General features: G+C 42.6%; 1 non-coding gene across 1 annotated transcript; it reads left to right on the top strand.

Moving 5' to 3' along the window:
* Positions 1-3,216: 3,216 nt before the first annotated feature.
* Positions 3,217-3,290, top strand: Trnaa-ugc (transfer RNA alanine (anticodon UGC)). The gene has a single exon. It is a non-coding gene; the product is annotated as a tRNA-Ala (tRNA).
* Positions 3,291-15,894: the final 12,604 nt, after the last annotated feature.

The following is a 15,894-nucleotide window of genomic DNA, read 5'->3' as shown; positions in this document are numbered from 1 at the left end:
TGTATTGTTATATTGTCAACTGCAATTGAATGATGTTACCGTGAGTTCGGTTGGCGAGTTTACAAATAACTTCATCTATAAACGTAATTTTGTTCTGCTAAAATATTTCGCAACTATATACGAGATTAATCACTTTTAGGCCTACTTTAGAGATATCGGTTCTCATCTGCCGTCCCTTATGTTGTGAAGTACACATAAACGCATTTTTTTGCGGAACTTCACTCACAAGTAATATTTTTTCACTGACGATGGTAAAAAGATGCTGAAACATGGCCGAGTTTACACTGAGGTGACAAAAGTCATGGGATATCTATTAATATCGTGGCGAACCTCATTTTTCCCGGCATAGTGCAGCAGCTCGAAGTAGCAAGGATTCAAAAAACCGTTGGATATCCCTTGCATAAATATAGAGCCTTGCAGCCTCTATCGGTGTCCATAATTCCGAAAGTGTTGCCGCTACAGGATGTTGTGCAAGGACTGACCCCTCGATTATGTCCCAAAAATGTTCGACGGCTTCCATATCGGGTGATCTGGGTCGGCATATCACTCTCCCGAACTGACCAGAATGATCTTCAAAGCAATTGCGAACAGTTGTGGCCGCGTGACTTTACATCATTGTTTGGGATCAGGAAGTTCAAGAATCTGCAATTAGTCTCCGAGCAGCCAAAAACAATCAGTTCCAGTCACTGATCGGTTCAGTAGGACCAGAGGACCCAGTCCATTCCATATAAACACAGCCCACACCATTAAGGAGCCACGACCAGCCTGTTGACAAATTGGGTCCATGGCTTCGTGAGATCTAAGCCGCAGTCAAACCCTACCACATCTCTTACCAACTGAAATTAGGACTCATCTGACCAAAGCACAGTTTTAAAGTCGTCTAAAGTGCAACCGATACCGTCACGAGTCGAGGAGAGGCTCTGTAGGCGATGTAGTGCTGTTAGCAAAGGCACTCGCGTCGGTTATCCGCTGCGGAAGCCCATTAAAGGCAAATTTCACCGCACTGTCCTAACGTCTACGTCCGTCGTAAGTCTATTGCTTGTCTGTTAGCACTGACAACCCCCCCCCCCCTCCCCCTGCCCTCTCTCGTTGAGTGAAGGTCGTCGGCCGCTTGTTGTCCGTGGTGAAAGGTAACGCCTGAATATTGGTATTCTCAACACACTTTTAACTCTGTCGATCTCGGAATATTGACTTCCCAAACGATTTCCGAAATGGAATGTACCATACCTCTATCTCCAAACAGCATTCCGCTTTCAGAGGCTGGTAATTTTCGTCGTGTTTGTAATCATTTCGTAACCGTTATCACACGAATCGGCTGAGTATTAATGAGAGCTCCTCCAATGCACTGCTCCTGTTATACACTCCTGGAAATTGAAATAAGAACACCGTGAATTCATTGTCCCAGGAAGGGGAAACTTTATTGACACATTCCTGGGGTCAGATACATCACATGATCACACTGACAGAACCACAGGCACATAGACACAGGCAACAGAGCATGCACAATGTCGGCACTAGTACAGTGTATATCCACCTTTCGCAGCAATGCAGGCTGCTATTCTCCCATGGAGACGATCGTAGAGATGCTGGATGTAGTCCTGTGGAACGGCTTGCCATGCCATTTCCTCCTGGCGCCTCAGTTGGACCAGCGTTCGTGCTGGACGTGCAGACCGCGTGAGACGACGCTTCATCCAGTCCCAAACATGCTCAATGGGGGACATATCCGGAGATCTTGCTGGCCAGGGTAGTTGACTTACACCTTCTAGAGCACGTTGGGTAGCACGGGATACATGCGGACGTGCATTGTCCTGTTGGAACAGCAAGTTCCCTCGCCGGTCTAGGAATGGTAGAACGATGGGTTCGATGACGGTTTGGATGTACCGTGCACTATTCAGTGTCCCCTCGACGATCACCAGTGGTGTACGGCCAGTGTAGGAGATCGCTCCCCACACCATGATGCCGGGTGTTGGCCCTGTGTGCCTCGGTTGTATGCAGTCCTGATTGTGGCGCTCACCTGCACGGCGCCAAACACGCATACGACCATCATTGGCACCAAGGCAGAAGCGACTCTCATCGCTGAAGACGACACGTCTCCATTCGTCCCTCCATTCACGCCTGTCGCGACACCACTGGAGGCGGGCTGCACGATGTTGGGGCGTGAGCGGAAGAAAGCCTAACGGTGTGCGGGACCGTAGCCCAGCTTCATGGAGACGGTTGCGAATGGTCCTCGCCGATACCCCAGGAGCAACAGTGTCCCTAATTTGCTGGGAAGTGGCGGTGCGGTCCCCTACGGCACTGCGTAGGATCCTACGGTCTTGGCGTGCATCCGTGCGTCGCTGCGGTCCGGTCCCAGGTCGACGGGCACGTGCACCTTCCGCCGACCACTGGCGACAACATCGATGTACTGTGGAGACCTCACGCCCCACGTGTTGAGCAATTCGGCGGTACGTCCACCCGGCCTCCCGCATGCCCACTATACGCCCTCGCTCAAAGTCCGTCAACTGCACATACGGTTCACGTCCACGCTGTCGCGGCATGCTACCAGTGTTAAAGACTGCGATGGAGCTCCGTATGCCACGGCAAACTGGCTGACACTGACGGCGGCGGTGCACAAATGCTGCACAGCTAGCGCCATTCGACGGCCAACACCGCGGTTCCTGGTGTGTCCGCTGTGCCGTGCGTGTGATCATTGCTTGTACAGCCCTCTCGCAGTGTCCGGAGCAAGTATGGTGGGTCTGACACACCGGTGTCAATGTGTTCTTTTTTCCATTTCCAGGAGTGTATCTTGTGTAGTCGACGCTACGGCCATCTGCATATGTGGATATCGCTGTCCCATGACTTTTGTATATCAAAAACTATTGTTTACGTGACGGGTAATTCCAAATGTATACATTTACTAAGATGTATATATTTACTAAGATTCGGACATGTCCGAAAGAACAGATACCACCTTAGTAAATAAATAAATAAAAAATATATATATATATATATATATATATATATATAATTAAGGCTCACCGGCCACTTGACCATCTTCTTCTTCTGTGCGAATGCACAAACAGTGCCCGAACTCTTACGGGAATCGGCAACGCGCCGCGAGTAATGAGTGTAATGGGCGGGGGCACTACGAATGTAGTGCGGGACAATACGTTGAGAATGTGGGTTTCGCGGAAGGTGTGCCAGAGATAAATCCCTGCAGTCGCGCTATCCTCTGTCTCCTCGGTGGCTCAGATGGATAGAGCATCGGCCATGCAAGCAGGAGGTCCCGGGTTCGAGTCCCGGTCGGGGCACACATTTTCATCTCTCCCCGTTGACGTATGTCAACGCCTGTAAGCAGCTAAGGGTGTTCATTTCATTGTAATTTAATTCTATATGTCTCTCATAATATCTAGGCAAACGGGCTGCAGCCAGGTAGCCAAAATGTCACATATCGCATACAACTGATCAGATTGCATGGAAATTCCAAGTGATCACAGACCGGTCGCTGCAGTCTGCGTACAGATTGCGTGACCTGGGGACGTGTTGTTGCTATCCGCAGCTCGTGTGTGGGAGTCGTTACAACTTGTCTTGCGATTTCTGCCCAGATATCTGCCTGCGCAGGCGGTCCGCGTGTGTCGGTCTCCGCCAGACGTTCGCGAAGCGTAACACGTGGCAAGGGTCTGGTCCTTAGGTGATGATTTATGCCGCCCAGGGAGGACCAGACACATCTCGGGGAGCGTGTGTGCGTGTGTCTGGACGCGAAACGCCGGGCGGCCGGGCAGGCCCCACGCTCGCCCATTAGGGCGGCCGGCTGCCCGGCGACCCTCCACGGCTAAGTGGGTTGATGTCGCCGCCCCAGCAGCGCCAACCGCCTGGGCCGATGTCGCCGCCCCCGCAGAGCCCACCGCCCCCGCGACGCTCCGTTAGCTGCCCCGCGCGGCGATAATTTGTTACGGCTCTAATGAGGCCGGTTCCCAGCACACGTCTTCAGCCGGCTGGCAGTTCACGGCCGCGTTCCAGAGCCACTCGAACGAGACGAGTTATTAGTCAACGACTTTGCGTCGTACGCTGTTCCACGGAGACGACTTAACTTCCCTCTCGGATCCGTAGGTAGCTTTCGTTAACTGTGTTGGTTTCTTTATTTCAATATTGTGATCCATATAATACATAGTGCCGCGTAATTTTTTCGCCAATTTTATGGACTGTGTAATCTATATTATGGCCGCAGCTCGTGGTCTCGCGGTAGCGTTCTCGCATCTAGAGCACGGGGTCCCCGCTTCGATTCCCGACGTGTTCACGGATTTTCACCGGCCCCGAGATAACTGGGTGTTGTTGTGTCGTCTTCACCATCATCATTCTTCCCCATCACGGTCGGAGGAAGGCAACGGCAAACCACCTCCACTAGGACCTTGCCTAGTACGGCGGAGCGGGTCTCCCGCATCGTCCCCTACCCTCTGTCAAGCAGCATGGGACTTGGTTTCCATTCCAGTCGATATTATGTGAAACTGCAACAGTTTTCGCTTTATCTGCATTGTAAGAATGTCTATTGTAAAATTATTGATATCAAACACTGTAATGATACTGGGTAGTCGCCAATGATTAAAGAAGTGAGTGGGACGTGACGTCAGAGAGCGAGCGAGGAGAGAATGTTCATTCGGAGCGGAGTGATGGAAGTGGTTGGAAGCGCAAGTAGCGTGCTCTGTGTGGCTGCGCTTATGAGAAGCCACTCAATATATCCTGGGAGACACCGTTCCATGGCATCTGTGAGCAGATAAAGGAAACACGTATTACATTAAGGGGGGCTAGGACGTCAAACGGGACGACTTGGAGCAGGAGAGGCACCACAGGACATTTCAATTTCCAGTGTCTATACTTTTACAAATAAATTCATAAAACTTTGAAGCATGACCAGGAAGGATTCAGAATTCACACTCATAGCAGTAGAAGTTCTAAAACATAACAAAATAATTTTTTTTTACGTGTGAAATTTCATCATCTTTTTCACTTACTAATGGCAGCATTTGTTGCTATAGGTACACTTTTCTTCATAAGCAAGAGAGATTCTTCGATGAATTTTGCACAGCATACAAACCATACTTAAAGGTGTATGAAACTCTAGAATTTTCCAAATCTATTAAAAACTGCGGTAAAAATTGAGGTAATTAACTATAAAGTTTGTGTTTTTTTCTAAACATGAAGTTTAAAATATAACAGTTCATTCATTTTTTCATAAATTAAATAAATTCTGGAGTTTCATACACCTGTGAGTATGGTATGTATGCTGTGCAAAATTCATCGAAAGATCTCTCTAACTTATGAAGAAAAGTGTACCTATAGCAACAAATGCAGCCATTAGTAAGTGAAAAAATGATGAAATTTCACACGTAAAAAGAATTATTTTGTTATGTTTTCGAACTTCCACTGCAGTGAGTGTGAATCCCGAATCCTTCCTGGTGGGGCTGACAAAGTTTTATGAATTTATTTGTAGAAGTATAGATATGAATTTATTTGTAGAAGTATAGACACTGGAAATTAAAATGTCCTGTGATGACTCTCCTGCTCCAAGTCGGCCCGTTTGACGTCCTACCCCCCTCAAGATCCTTCCCTTAATTTTCTGCTCTGGTTAACGCTAGCGCGCTCGCCACAGTCGAAGTTGTTAGAATATTGTCGCCTAGGCCGACTCAGCATCTCGACGACTACAAAAAAATTGTAAGTTCGTATAAAATCATTCACGTTGGGTAAAAGCTGTCAGGCAATACCCAGTGAACTGATTCCGATCCTTTTTCAAATAATAAGCGACACAATACCACTTAAGTTAAAATCTACTGGGTTACTAGGCAGCGTCATGTTTCTTCTAAAATGATCGACGTTTCGGCCCCTCTTCTGGGATCTTCCTCAGGATCTTCTGGTGGTGTCCACTACTACACATTAGCCTATGGCTATGGTCCACCAATGGTAGCCATATGAATTTTAACCAATACTATCACTTCTCCAGCACGAACGCGTGAAATACTCCCCCTTTATAAGAGGACGCAACACTCGTCTCCGACAGTGTTCTAGCAGTATTGGACACCAGAAGATCCTGAGGAAGATCTCAGCAGAGGGCTCGAAACGTCGATCATTTCAGAAGAAACATGACGCGGCCTAATAACCCAGAAGATTTTAACTTCAGTGACAACGGCCACGAAAGCCTGCAGACTTACGCAATAACACTTTCCTATCACCTTCTTTATCGTAAATCATTCTAACCTAGACAGGGTCCAAACCTTTTTGTGTGTGCTAATCCGACTGTGAAACGTCCCCTTCGAACAATTATACATGACTGTGCTTAAACTGACACACAGTATTTTTAGCGCAATGCAATCTGACTTTCAAAAATCCCTACAAAAGAATGGCCCTGACTAACATTAACCTATACCTTTCACAAATCACTTACCTCACAAAAATCTTCGTTACTCGAACTACTGCAATACAGCGAGCGCCACTACTGGCAGCTAAATAAAAGATTCAAACTACGGAAGGCACTAACTACTGATAGGCATAGTTAGCAAATGAAAGATTTTAATAGAGAACAAACAATGTATTTACCTTAATAGTCATAATATATATAGCAGTTCATGACATCCAATCTTACAAATTTCAAAACTCCGTCATATCTCTCCCCACATCCACCACTGCTGGCGGCTCACCTCCAACTGCGCAACGCTACGCGCTGTTCACCTCCAGCTGCCCAACACTACAATGGCAGACAACAATGCAAACTAGCCACAGACTGCGCACAGCACAGCCAGTGATTTTCATACAGAGCGCTACGTAACGTTGCCAATAAGAAAACATAAACAGCCTACTTACAACTGTTGTGTGTGAATGAAAAAACTGAATAAGTAAATTAAATGGCTTCCAGCTTGTTCTGCTATTTAAAAATTAATTTACTATAACTGCTAGAAACGCCTCATGTAGTTCACTGTTTGTCTTGCGTAACATTCAGAAGCACTGTTCACTTTGAGTTTGAGAATACAAGTAAATTTAAATTATTGGCAAATTTAAATAGCAATTATACATAAAATTTTTGAACATCTTTATCTTTAAGTGTATTGGATTGGTTCAAAGTTCATTATCAGTAATGTGTTACTATTTTCATAATCAAGCGCATGACTAGGCTCCAATCAAATTAACTATCAAAACTGATTAAGAAAAACTATTTCATTAAACCCCAATAAACTTACATTTTCTCAAAAACTGCTAGTCTCGAGCAGTCAGTAGCGTGAGGTTAAGTAATTTTTCTCGTAACAGTAGTGAACTTGAGTTCCACTAAATTCAGCCTCGTGGATTTCAAAGCATTTCCAAATTATTTCACTTATCCGCACTATATTATAAAAATTTCTGTATTACAGTATTCACTTATTCTAATTTTTTGCTTGTAGTTACAAATACATGTGTACGCCTTCTACTGCCACGTGAGTATTTCAATATTATTTCCAACAACTACTGTTTAGATCATTACTAATTCAGCTAGCAGTGATTGCCCTTCTGGGATGACGACCGTAATTATTAGTGGTCTTAAATCATTTCACCTGAGTTGTTGTAGCCTAGTCGAGTCTTGTGGTGCCACTTTTCTTTCAGTAATTTACGTAAGCGGTTGCACTAATTATCGGCTAAGACAACATAAAGTGTAATAGCAGTAGAGTAGTAGGAGAGGAGTAAGTTATTTTTGGGAGTAGACTGTTGTAGACACCTTCGCTCTAATCGGTGTCACATTTCTTCGGAAACGGTAGCCTTATTCAAAATTTTTACGCTTCTGTTGGGCACACGCGGAACACCGTCGAATTTCCACAACGACCGATTAGTGAAGGGGGAACGTTACGATCTGTTCCTCGACAACATGCAGTAACGTCAATCTCATACGACGTAGAAATAGTCCAGCGTTTAAATCTCAAGTCCTTTTCATTGATTTAATAAATTTACGCGACTTTGCAAGAATGTATCTTCTACATGAATAAAGATAGAAACTGGGGGTGTATTTCACCTTACGAACAAGACTACAAAGTAGTTTGAAAGGGTACAGTACCGCCCGACATTGAAAATAGGTACAACATACTTCATTATTTTTGTCAAAACAACACATTTTTTTTGTAAAATAACTCAATTTCAATTAATACAGCGAAGCCGGATACCAGTGTGGGAAAGAATGACAATTTATTTATTTAATTGATCCCATGTGCACTCCCACAAAATAAATCCCTACATCCAGTTTGGTGAGATCTGTGAAATGAATGAATTTATGGTCGTCTGCTAACCGCAGATAGTGAATGTGAATATATGATCATCTTTGAGACGATCCTTTGGCCACCTTTGATTGGACCAAAGAGATGAAATTTACCTGAGCTTTGAGCGCCTGAAATGTGGCTGACCAATACGGTAGCAAGGTGCTCCCCCACTTCAGCAGAGGTGCGAGAGGACCTGAAGAATGGCCATGTTTCGGCACTCTGCCGCTGGATCTTGTGCTGTTATGACCTGTCTTAGTTGTGCTCCGTAAAGACAAAAGAGTGGAGACATGGTATGCATGTGGAACATTTAAGAGTAGTTTGAAATAATAATTTCTCTATTTCAGGAACTTTTGTGGGGAGAATTAAATGTCAGGCAGGTAATATTAATGGGATCATAGTAATCTTCAGAAGTGACCAACGGTCACAATGAAACCACGTGCAGCAATAAGTTGAAATATTTAAGAAATAGAGCGTGTTCCATAAGTTGAAATATTTAAGAAATGGCGTGTGCAGGACTTGAAATTAGAGACGAGTACTTCCACATGGTGAGCACTGTGTGAATCTCAATCTGTATATGAGACAAACAATAAAGAGAAGTACTCGTCCATGGTATCAGTTGAGGACTCGCGTGTGTGATGAATATGTTCTTAATATTACTTTGCGTGATATGATTCCGTTTGACGCTAGATTCAAACTCTGAGAGAGAAGCAAGGTGAGTCGGCCGTCTATCCAGCAACGCCACTTGGCTTGCATTGCACAGGAAGACGTGCATATATCTCCAGAGTTCATAGTAGGAAAGTAGAATTACAAAGTGGGGCAGTGTCGTGTGAAACTGGGATAAATACTAATTGAAGGGGGAAAGCTGAAAGTGATAGTGTTGTGACTATTTATTGTATTGTATTCCATGTTGTAGTGTGGTGTATGTCATGTAATTTGGGTATGTGTGGTTTGCACGGGAGAGTAGCAAGGTAGTTTCAAAAGATTAGTGGCTTATGCTTGTTCCTTCTGTACCGCTCGATCTGGAGGAAAGTTGCGTGATGATGATTGTGAGAGTCGAAGTGTGAGATATAATAAAAGATCCACCATCCTATCCAGAAAGTGCACTCTAGCGTTAAATAATTACGAGACCATAAGATAATCACCAATGTAAAGCAATGCCCACTGGGCGGAATTTCTCATGTGTTATTGTTGTAGGTTATAGAATTTGTGTGTTTAGGTTATGGAATTTATCGGAATAAATAAGATAGTGAAAAGAAAAATATTGGTGGCCTTTTCCTACGAATTGTATGTTGTCATGATGTCCCGAATTTGTAATGCGTGCGCCATTCATATTCAGTGCGGTGGCCGCGTGTTGATAAAAGCCGTTAAATAAAAGACAAAAAGAAAATGTGGTATTGCCAGTGCGTAGTGAACAGTCAGGGTTTTGCAAATTACTGATAGACAGATGTGCGTTTCCGTTGCGTATTATTCATACAGGAGGATAATTTGTAACTTAATTGAGAGTACGAGAGTTCATATTACTCGATAAATAAGAATGAATCCACTCGCTTGGCAGACCACTCACCTTGCAGGCCTGACTGCTTGATGCCACAGTATGAGCAAGGCATGTGGGTGCCTCTCAAGTTATTCTAAAAATCCCGACCTGGTTTTACAGATTATACCTTTTAAATGCATGAATTTCGGGCAGCGATCTAAGGCGGCGGAGGAGGGGGTTGGGTCATGGTCTACGATATCAGTCCCAGGATACGCCTGTCGGCTAGAAGAGGTCACTATTGTGAGCACCATTGCCGATTTCCAGGGACAAGACTACTCCTCCAGCCTACAGATGGATCGGCGTCCCTTAATTCAGTTACATGGTGGTGGTCTGGGCCGACACTGCTGTTTTCAAAAAGAGTGATTTCCACAGTATAGGCGTTGTTTCCTAATACCCTTTAGAAATGAAATTTACAATAGTCGTGCCAGGAAGCAACACCATAGATAGACGCTTTATGTGGGGGCGGGAAATGGCTAATGAAAATATCTACACACTTTTTTTGATCCCGACAGGCTCGAAAACCTGTTTCCCTCTCATTACAGCCAGACGATCAAGACGTTGGTTCCTGTCACTTTCTTATCTTCCCTATATTTCAAAAGTGTGACACGAAACTTTTGTTATACTCGTGACATAGGGTGGAAGACAACCTTTGTTAGTTAACACTTTGTTGTGTGCCACAAGATGAAATTATATTACTCCGAAACCGATCGTATACAATAAAATATTTCTTGTTCAACAAGTGCTGCGGTTCCTTTATTTTGTAAAAATGGAAAGGACCTAAATGTTAAATACGTTCGTGGAGCGATTCGTATACTCCTGAAATCGGAGTGAGCCGGCAGCCCTCGCGAGGATACGACGGGACTTGCGGGTCCCATGTGAGGGCAGTAACGAGTGAGTATTTGCTTGGTGGACATCGGTCTCATATTAGAACTCGCGGACACCGCTAGCTGAAGGAAGTGTTTGATAACGAGACGCTCTTGGAGAGGTCTTACAGAAGACAATGAATTCCATTTGTTCCAGAGGAAACATGTGGTTTATTTGTGTGTATACTTGCCCCTTTCAACTTTTGACTGTTATCCAAGTTTGTAGGTGGAGGAGGTGCTCCGAACGGATTGTAATGCCGTGGTGACAGTTCCCAGTCTTCGATTTCAAATCCAGTAGTCGAAGAGTTTCTTTGAAAGTAGTTGACTGCTACAGGGCATCGATTAGTGGTATAGAAGAAGTGTCCATTTTAACCCTATCTCATAGGTCGAAGCGAGAGTGAAGACCCGTATTCAGCACGCTAGTATATGTGTAGTTGTGCGTGTAAATACTCCGTATTTGCCAACAAACGTTTCGCAGGATGCCTACATCTACATATACGTGATTACTCTGCTGTTCACAATAAACTGTCTGGCAGAGGGTTCCATGAACCACCTTCAAGCTGTCCCTCTACCGTTCTACTCTCGAACGGCACGCGGGAAAAAACAAACACTTAAATTTATCTGTGTGAGGCCTGATTTCTCTTATTTTATCGCAATGATCATTTCTCACTATGTAGGTGGTTGCCAACAGAATGTTTTCGCAATGGAGGAGAAAATTGAAATTTTATCAGAATATCCCATCTCAACGAGAAACGCCTTGCCACTCAAATACACTTATCATGTCTGTGGCTCTATCTCTCCTATTTCGCGATAATACAAAACGAGCTGCCCTTCTTTAAACTTTTTCGACGTTATCCGTCAGTCCTACCTGACGCGGATCCCACACCGCACAGCAATACTCCAGAATAGGTCGGACAAGCGTGGTGTAAGCAGTCTCGTTAGTAGACCTGTTGCACCTTTTAAGTGTTCTGCCAATGAATAGCAGTCTTTGGTTTGCTCTACCCACAACACTACCTATGTGATCGTTCCAATTTATGTTATTTGTAATAGTAATCCCTAAGTATTTAGTTTACAGCCTTCAGGTTTGTGTGACTTACGTGTAATCGAAATTTAGCGGATTTCTTTTAATACTCATGTGAATAACTTCACACTTTTCTTTATTCGGAGTCAATTGCCACTTTTCGCACCATACAGATATCTTATCTAAATCATTTTGCAATTTGTTTAGGTCATCTGATGACTTTAGAAGACGATAAATGACAGCATCATCTGCAAACAACCTAAGGGGGCTACTCAGATTGTCTCCTATGTCGTTAATATAGATCAGGAACAATACAGGGCCTATAACACTTCCTTGGGGAACACCGGATATTACTTCCGTTTTACTCGATGACTTTCCGTCTGTTACTACGGACTGTGAGCTTTCCGACAGGAAATCACGAATCCAGTCGCACAACTGAGGTGATATTCCATACGCACGCAGTTTGGTTAGAAGACACTTGCGAGGAACGGTGTCGAAAGCCTTCTGGAAATCTAAAAATATGGAATCAATATGACATCCCCTGTCAGCAATAAATACTCCTCCACCAACTGTATTTAATCTATCCTTTCTGAACACTGTTAGGTCGTTTGAAAGAATTTCGGCTGAACTTTTTTCTGGCTTTAATTAGCTTTCCGTACTTATAACTATTTGAGCTTTGAAACTTCCTGGCAGATTAAAACTGTATGCCCGAGCGAGACTCGAACTCGGGACCTTTGCCTTTAGAGGGCAAGTGCTCTACCATCTGAGCTACCGAAGCACGACTCACGGCCGGTCCTCACAGCTTTACTTCTGCCAGTATCTCGTCTCCTACCTTCCAAACTTTACAGAAGCTCTACTGCGAACCTTGCAGAACTATCACTCCTGAAAGAAAGGATATTGCGGAGACATGGCTTAGCCACAGCCTGGGGGATGTTTCCAGAATGAGATTTTCACTCTGCAGCGGAGTGAGCGCTGATATGAAACTTCCTGGCAGATTAAAACTGTGTGCCCGACCGAGACTCGAACTCGGGACCTTTGCCTTTCTTTCAGGAGTGCAAAGGTCCCGAGTTTCAAGCGACAGTTGTAAAATGCCGTTATTTATACTGAGAAAAAAGAATGGAATATTTTACTAAAATAAGAATATAACAGATGTCCACACATAATCATACCAATTTTTATTTCTGTCACATTTCTAAAAAGCTATTGCAAAGTAAAAATGTGTATACAAATATAGTTTAACGATATTGTGGCGTGCCGTTTATTGCGTGTGTTGAACAAGTTCAGCAAGGCTACAACAAAACCAGTTACTTATTATTAATGTAACTTGAGATTTTATTTAATCACTGCTTTTTCCGGCTAATGATCGTTATTTTGTTAAGGAAATCTCCACCTTAGAACGTGTAGCAATGTTGTCTGTCAAGCAGTGTAAATGGCACTAAGTTCATTCACATGAGAAATCATATATAACCAGCAAACTAACTAAATGTATGATAAGTAATCTGAACAAAACAAGAGTAACGATTTTTAGTAATTTTCAATGCTGTTGCATAATAATCTCTTTACTAGTTGCAGATCCTCTATTGAATTTAACGCTACTGTTATTCGAGTAGGAAACACCTTTCTTTAAGCAAAATGAACAGTTTTGTCACACAATACCACACGCACACAACACTAATGTATTGTTTCCTGTCAAAATGTTTCATAAAAATTGTTACGAAATAACCAGACTTCATACATCAACAAATAAGTAAGATGCTGTCTGCATTCTTAGAAGTTCACTACATTTAAAGATTATTCACAGTCTAACTGGAATTTATTACCTCTGAGTGGGTTCTGGGCCACCAATACACAATTATTATCGCAATTATGACCAAGAACATTTATGTCTGTATTGAATTCAATTTAAAACTGCCGCTGTAATATTTCACTAAGATGGTGTCTAACATAAGACAATCTCTAAACGAGTCTCCTTCAGGCACTGTTTTACTACTAACAAATGATATATATTAAATCTTTTATGAACCTTTACTATATGCATTAACATTTAAAAATATTTCTCAATGTTAATCGCTTATTATACAACATTAACCAATAAGACGTCATTTAGATCAATAGCGCTAATGGTTGCGCTCCATTTTAGTTGATCAGAAAATTTAACATTTATATAGGACGACAATCATACTGAAATAAAACTCCAAACAAATAAGATTCATTTCAATGACACACAAACTCTATTTTTCAAGTATTAATTAACAGCTTAATACAGTGTTTTACAGACCTCTGTGTTACGAGACGTCAATCACATCCGAACATTACAACATTTCGAACAAGAATAAGGATTATTCTACAAGAATCATAGGTAAGAAAAGATGGAGATTTTCATTATCTTTTCCATGCGTATTGTCTGAGATGTAATTTCTTACAGAATAATGAATTATGTCATTGACAATCATTATTTATTATTGTATTGACGATGAAGTCGTTTTTTTATTAATATCACGAGAATGTTCATTCAGATTCCACACACAACGCTGTCACGAATATTATTCTGAATAAAATATAGGCGTGGATATTAAAATATTAAAAATGTAAAAAGTATTATTTACAAATTAATTATATTATTTCACATTCATAAGCCTTTCCTTCACAAATTTAATTTTATTAAATTATATTTTGTCTTTGCGGTATATGGTTAAGCGTCGGAAGCTGTTGCCCTCTCGGTACTTTCTACAGAGGATTACGAGGAATCTGATGCTGAGGATGATGAAGAGAATACAAATGACGCTGAGAAAGGAGATGAAGAAATAAATTAAGAAAAACAAGAGTCACAAGAGGAAAATAGTTAAAAGACTTATAAAAATTCCAATTCTTATTACAAATATATAGTTACTGTAATCAAGACAGTAATAGAGTCTGTTTTTTAATAAAGTTTACCTTTAACATTATAAATATTCAACGAAAACATTTTTGTCCACTTCATTAATGTTTTCCTGCTTCTTTTCGCCACCTTGAATGTTTCAATTTTGATATAAAAATCTTTATCAGAAGGTTGAGAAACCCTTTGATATATACTTGTGGCCGTATTGGAACAGATTTTGCCGTTTCGGCGAGGATTCCAGCCAGGGAAGACTGGCCACAATCCACTGCAGACATTAAATCCGACATGCGCTGTTGCTGCCAATATGCACTTCACTTCGAAAGGTAAATTATCACAGCTCAATTGGTGACAGTCTCATCGCGATGGTAAAAGCCTTGTCAGGAAAACACTACTGGCTATGTCACTTTGCGTAGGAGTTTTCTTGGAAGATTCTCCGACACGCCCATTGTCCTTCCAGAGTTTCACACTCCTTTTTCTCTTTCCAACAAAATTCAAGAACATTACGTTTACTAACAACATTTTCTTGAAATTTACACTACCGCTTTTTTTTTAAATCTCCGATCTAGCTAATGACATGAGACGAAATAATTAGAAAAAAAGCAGAAAGAATGTTTATGTTGGCAGTTATTGTCAATCAGACGTGACATGTTCAGTGTTCGTTTGTACCTGCCTGTATCTAAGATGTAACGTGGAAAAGATTCGATTTCTTCTGCCTTCTGGTCCTTAAGAGTATCTACGTAAAAATCAGTCCACTGTTTTAGGAAGGGTCTAGCTCCTTTTTCATCTGTCTTAAATTCACTTCTCAGAGGGTAAGGGAATGAAAGCGTAAATGGGTTCTGCCTATACAAAGTTGAACAAGCCGAAGCAAGTGATAAGAGCCAAGACGACAAGTAGTGCTACGCAGTGTTGATGGAAATCATCGCTGACAAGCTTTTAAGCGCTCCGTTCTTGTTTATAAAGGAAGGGAAGTAGAACTCTGTTGCCCGATCATAGAGACATCTGCAGCTAACGTGTTTACACTTCGCCGGCAAGCACGGATACCAGTTTTTTTATTGTTTTTCTTACATGCTGCCGGCTCGTACCTTTTCATAGTCTGTCACCACGTAATGAAAAATCTGTTAGGCAAGCTACTGACAGCAGGCATTAAGAGCCGAGCAGGATGGGAACCCTATGTTAAACAGATGGCGCTGGCTGTTTCCGTCAACGTGCAGCTGCGGACTGAACCAGAGGCCTCCTAACATCTCTGAGAAGGGACAAATACTGGCCGAATAATATTGTCACAAAAGAATACGAGAATCGCTGTCAGAGCTGAGTTCTACTATCCAGATTTTTGTTAACCAAACCATATCATA

This window comes from Schistocerca serialis, chromosome 4 (assembly GCF_023864345.2).
Source record: "Schistocerca serialis cubense isolate TAMUIC-IGC-003099 chromosome 4, iqSchSeri2.2, whole genome shotgun sequence".
Lineage (NCBI taxonomy): Eukaryota > Metazoa > Arthropoda > Insecta > Orthoptera > Acrididae > Schistocerca > Schistocerca serialis.
This window is presented reverse-complemented; position numbering and strand designations above follow the sequence as displayed.